Here is a 6,449-nt window from a genome sequence, read left to right as displayed (position 1 = left end):
TTCCCTTTTCCTCTCTGAGAAATGTAACCACTTCCTTGCGTGGGCGTTTGGGGACTGCAGAAAGCTGCACCGGCTGCCTCCAGCCGAAGCAACACTTGATCTGTCTGCGTGAGCCCTGGGCTCAGCTCTCTGGGCCCGTCTGAAAGGCTCCGGGGCCGACACGTGGAAGTGCTGGAGCCTGGAAAGAGCTTTCCTCACTACAGCTGGGCAGATGCCCTTGGAGCTCAGGGGATCGCTGCTGTGCTCAGCAATCGATCCGCTTTCACAACTGGCCTGGAAACCTGGCAGATTGAAGGGGCCTGGTCTGGAGGAGACTTGGCTGTGAAAGGTCAAAGGGAGGGGGCAGAGAAAGATGGATGCAACAGGAAAAATTCCTGCTGTGCTCGTCCCCCGTTTCACAGCTGGAAGCAGGGCCCCCACATGGGGGGGGGGGGAGGGGAAGTACACTTTACCGGGGTCCGGAGGCCCTGGGGGGCCCAGCCCAGACTGCACCCCCCATTACCGTGAAGAAACATTTTTTCATGGCTCATGAGATTGTATGTATAGGAGGAGGGATTGTGGTATGTGTGTGGGAGGGGACCTGTGTTACAAGTCTGTACTGGGCCCCAAAAATGATGCTTGGGCCCTGGCTGGACGGGCTGTTGGTCCTGAAGGCCCAGTCCTGCACTCCCTCATGCCCGGTAACAGTAACCGTATTCACATGAGATCAGCAGGGCTGCTCACGAGTGCAGTTACTCCCAGAAGTGCAGGCAGGGTTAGATCCAAAGCATCCTCACTTAGGACAGAGAATAGCCACCCTCTTTTTCTTCTTCTAAGCAAAATATTCACTGCCCTCCCCGCTCTGGCATTGCCAGCCCTGTGTATCCCAACCGAGTCTGATGCTATGGCCCTCTTTATGGCTTTATGCTGGCAGGTTGAAGGAAGGGTCAAAAATGTCCCTCCCCCTCGGCTTCCCAGCTTGATACGGTGATGCTGGTTTAATGGTGAAAACCAGAGAAGGGGCTTAGTCATGCTAGCAGGGCCCCACTCCCCTCACTTGCAGAAGTAACCCCAGGGAGATCAGTGGGGCGACGTTGCTGACCAGTGGAGTGTGAGATTGGAATCCGGCCCCTGGCAGGCAATGCTGTGCCGGCTCATCACAGCATTAAAGGGGGCCGCAGAGCTTTGCTAACACAAGTCGACGTTATGAACGAGTCAGGCTCATGGACAGCTTGTGGGTCGGATGGATCCCTGGGCCAGTTCAGACCCTGATCCAAGGACAGAGGGGAGATGGCCTGCACCTCAGGAAGTCTTGGGCTACTGGGGCCTGGTTCAGCCCCCTAGTGCTGGTTAGGGCAGCACCAGGGGTCACCCAAACTTCCAGGACCAGCTGCCAGGACCCTACAGATCTCGTGGCACTTGGAGAAAGAGCAGGGCCTAGGGACAGCTGGGGGGATTCTCTTGGTGTGCCCTGCGCTCTCTTAGCAGCCACCGTGGGCCAGCACAGCTGCTATTACGTGGCCATGGTGCAGGAGTGAATTCCCCTTTCTGTATCTAAATTACATCTTAAAAGCAAAGTCATTAAGAACAACGTCCTCCAGCCCCCGCTTGCCAAGACCTGGGCACAGACCTCCACTTCTCTACAGCGCCGGGCATTGGTGAGCGTGTCAGGAAGGCAGCCGCCCGCAGAGCTTCAGACATCGGCAGCACCAGTCCAGCAAGCAGGGACTCCTGCGCTCAGCTCTCAGGAGCAGCCACCTTTCAGTTCTCCTGGAGATTTGGAGTGTGGATTATTTGGCGTTATTTCTGCCTCCTTAAAGAGACACCATCGCTGGTTTCGAAACTGGCCAGGCTGTACTGAGGCTGCCTGCCCCATTAAAGAGTATTGTGGCCTAGGCACAGCCAGCCCTGTTCCAAGGCCCCTTTAGAGAGGATGTCCTGAAGGTTTAAAAACATTCCATAAAAAATTGGGGGGGATGACTAGTTCTGTCATCATTCCCCCACCCCCTTTCTTTTTTAAGTGTCACTTCAGCAAGGAAGAAACAGACAGTGACTATACACAACATGTGGTCATATGCCCAAAGGAAACACGCTGACTCAGATCTTTTTTCTACCACCGCCATTCAGCTGCAGTAACCTTAAGTGTCACTTGCAGGTAGAGACAGTTTAAGGCTCCTAGACAAAAACTCACCAGCAGACGTTGGTCCAGTGAAAGATATCACTGCACCTACCTTGTCTCTCGAATATCCTGGGACCAATAAAGCTACAATTACACTGCATAAAAATAGGATGTGTTATATTGATGGGGTCCTTTTAAATAGAGACCCATCAGTCTACTTAATCTGGTTTCCTCCCCCAATGAATGTGTTGACTATCTACTAATGTATACAGATTTCTAAGACAACCATTGCCCCAGGAGCCAGGGAGCCAACCTTTGTAAATCTCTGTGGCAGTGCTAAGTATTAACATTCAGGGGCAGTGCTTGGAGGGGGTGGGGGGGAAGGATGAATAGCTCAAATGGCAGCCCAAATACCCGACCCAAAAATGCTTTGACAGCTTTACTGTTCACGTATTCCTGGCCCACCCTGCAGATTTCCTGCTTAACTTGATAGTCTGGATTCCTGCAGCATGCGCAGAGTGTCGCTCTCAGAGCAGCCTCAGGAGCCAGCACAAGCCTAAGCAGGAGTCTTTGGGTGCTGAGAGGGCAGAAGGTAACAGCAGAGGGTTTGGCAGGGGTATGGACAGTATCGCTCTTAAAAACCAGGCAAGAGGCTTAACCCCAAGCTTAGAGAGGGGAGATGCAAAGCTCTCTAAGGCAAGATACAGGTGTAACTGCTCCTCCTCGTCCCTCATCCGGTGACATGGCTAACAATGCACCTGCTACATGCATCTCATGTCCTCGGACCAAGGAAACCCATCCTCCCTGCAGGCCCAGGTGGCTAGAAGCTGCGGTGACCTCAGAAGTGCTAGCCTAAGCTGCTCTTCCAGGGATCCTTCCCTGACTAGGTCAGTATATGGACGCTTTCATCGTAAGCAGCCGGTCGGCTAGCACAAGAATGCTGCCAGCGCTCACCGGCCATGGAGAGACCTGAGAGAGAGAGCACAGGTTTACTTCACTGCAGAACAAAGATTCTCCCCTACAGGACGTCAAGACATCCAGCTGCCAGGAGCACTCCACTAGAACTCTCTGCTACTGCATGTTAAGGCTGTGAATTAATTTCTGTGGTAAGGAACACTGACTTTACAAAACAAAGAGCTCAGAATAAAAACCCAGCAGCCTCCCCTGCAAGGCAGTTCCCTCTCAGCTACTGCACTTCCTCTTTGCGGGGGGCTGCAGCGCGGATGCTGCTTGCTACACACGTCCCTATTCAGATGTGCTGTAATTAACACAGACAGAAAACAGTTGCTACTGAACATGTGCAGCTCTTGCAGCGATCTGGCTTGTGTCTCTCTGGAGTATGATGGCATCGTACCTCCTGCAAGAGATTAAGCAGGCACTGTGGGGCCTAGGACTGGTCCAGGACACCTGGATTCTATTCCCAGCTCTGCCACAGTGCTGGCTACCTGTTCACTTCCAGAGGTGGTTAAGGTCTTAGTTATACTCCATCATCATCCTGCATGCTTAGGGGCTGGGTTATTCTTGCCTTACATAAGCTAATCAGTCACATCCCAATTGCTGTTGCAGGAGGGGGTGTCGAACTCTCTGGGTTATCACAAGTTTTCACACAGCTCAATGGAGGGTCCATCCGCTCAAACTGCTCTGACCAGAGCCTCTTCTGACCCTCACATCCTTCTAAGAGCGGGGTAGCTGTTACTGGGCTGGATTTTGAAAGACCTAGATCTTACTCCTGAACTGGCTGTTTTACTATTTGCATCGTGGGAGCACCCAGCAGTCCCAGATCCCCATTGTGCGAGGCATTGGACAAACACCGAACAAAGACAGTCCTGGCCCCAGAGAAGTTGCAATCGAAGGTACCCACATGACAGGCACTATTATAGATCTTTAAAAATTAGGGCTCACCATTAAATTGGCCTGGTCCAAAATTACAAGTTTTAAAAAGCGTTCCCACGCAAACCACGTCATCTGATATATTGAACACAGCAGGCCTGAACAGCCTGGCAAGAGACCACATGCTTCCTCACATAGTTACTCCTGCTGGCAAAAATTAAGATGAAGCCAAAGTACTTCCCACAACAAAAGACTCCCTGCTTTTAAAAAATGGGTTCCGGGGTGGTGGTGGGGGGGAGGAGAGACTTTTGCTTCCCCCACTTCAGCCTGATCATAGCCCCCCTCTCGTACCCCATCCCATAAAGCAGGCAACAGAGCGGATCGACTTACAAGAGGAAGAATCAGTGAGCACAGGAAGAAAGGGGGATTTTAAAGTGAATCAGGACCGTCAGATTAGTCCGCCCGTCTTGCCGTTCTAGATCCTGCAAGATCCACGTCAGAGAATGCGAGCTGCTCCTTATCCTTTGGCTAGAGCATGATGTACTAGCTTGTGGAGCTGAAAGTGAATTGAATACAAAATAGACTTCTTTGACAACGGTGCTAGCTCTTCACTGTAAGAAACCTCAAGATCAGCTGAGAAGAGGACAAGACCACAGTCTTATACACAGCTTGACTTGTGATTTACCTGACATTCAATGGACAGCTCACTCGGATTTCCATTGCCAAGTCATAGGAAGGCATATGCACAGTAATAACATATGACAAATTCTCTCTCTGTATGTATGTTCATGATACCCAGAAAAAAAGTTTTTGATAGCCTAAATCCAGCTCAGCAGAAATGCAGATGACCAAGCAGGGTGCAGACCTGGCCTGCTGACTGTGCTGCTGCTCTTGGTCTATTGTCCCATTGTCTTAGAGCAGGACAGGAGTGAACACAGCTAGAAAAACCAGTAAGATTGCTTGTTCCCATATAATTATGATGGCAGCCATGAGTTTCATTTGTTAGGAATATAGCTAAGCCCTCGTCTACACTATAAACTCATGTCAGTATAACTGCGTCGCTCAAGGGTATGGAAAATCTGCACCCCGAGCAATGTAGTTATACTGACCGAACCTCCGGGGCAGTACTATGTCAACAGAAGGGCTTCTCCCATGGCCATAGCTACTGCCTCTTAGGGAGGTGGAGTACCTATGCTGGTGGGAGTTCGCCTGTCAGCAGGGATGATAGCATCTTCACTAAGCACTACAGCTGCGCCGTAAATATATGCAAGCCCTAAAACACCACTGACTGAGCTGGGCATTACAAAGTTAAGTTGGTAGTCTGGTACTGCAGCTGGCTAACACATACTAGCTGATTCTTACCAAAGCAAGACACAAAGAACTCCCCGTGGTCTCTTTAAAGGTGGGAAATCAGGGCAAAGGGAGTGCTTGACTCAGCAGGTACTGTACCTATCTTCAGCTTGGTTTAAAGGAAAAGAAAGATGTTTATGTGGTTAATGCAAAGTGTACAAGAAAACCTATCCCAGATCAGACCAGTGGTCCCTATCTCAGAGTTACCTCTACTGGACGTTGCAGGGCAAGGAGGAAAAAAATCCTGCACTGGACCAGCATGGAATAACCTGCCTATAGGGGAAGTTTATTCTTTATCCCAAGCAGTTGTTAGTTGAAGTATGTCTTCAAGGATGTTGTTTTATATCCCTTAACTTTATAATTCTGTCCTTTCTTAATCTAAGTGTGGATGTTTTTATTGCCCATAAGTGTTTAGTCCATTTTGAATCCCACTAAACTTCTGACATATCACCACTAAAATGTGTAAGTCACACAGCTTGTGTTTTGTCAAGGAGTTTGGAATTTGCTGATTTTTGCATTTTTTGTACTAAGAACAAACAACAGGGTCCAGTTTACCTTCTGTAGACCATTTATTTCATATGCTTCCATTCTACTCTCCTCTCTACATTAAACACCCCTGCTTTTCACTCTTCCATGAGATGTGTGTCGCTTTGTGCCTCTACTTATTCTTGCCACCGATCTCTGAACCTGTTTCTGCTACAATCTTTTTGAGATGGGAATAAACATTTCAAAAGCACCCACACAACTTAGGGGATGAATTACCATCGACTTCCAAGGAGACTTAGGCACTTTTGAAAATTTTACCCCGGGTGACCAGACGTCAGCAGTATTTAAGACATCCCATCATGGTGTGTAATGGTTCTAATATTTTCTATCCCATTCCTACCAGATTGTTTCATTTATTATTTTTGACTGCCACTACACCGAGCAGGGCTCACCTTATAGTGATGCTTAGTTCTTTTTTCTGAGTTGTTTCAGTTAACTTGCCAATATCCCTCTGCAGGGTATAAAGCAATAATGAATGTTATCTGCCATAGTGCCGCCCATGCACCAGGCTGAGTTAGGTTCCTCTGGAGTTTCTCAATCTTCTCTAGCCTAGGGGAGCCAAAATAATTGTGTCATCCGACTGCTCTTCCCCTTTTCCAGATGATTAATATATACAACACTGGTC

This window comes from Emydura macquarii, unplaced genomic scaffold, assembly GCF_026122565.2.
Source record: "Emydura macquarii macquarii isolate MOO-44397 ecotype Brisbane River unplaced genomic scaffold, CSIRO-AGI_Emac_v2 contig_3390, whole genome shotgun sequence".
Classification (NCBI taxonomy): Eukaryota; Metazoa; Chordata; order Testudines; family Chelidae; genus Emydura; species Emydura macquarii.
The sequence above is the reverse complement of the archived record's forward strand: the minus strand, read 5'-3'. Positions refer to the sequence as shown.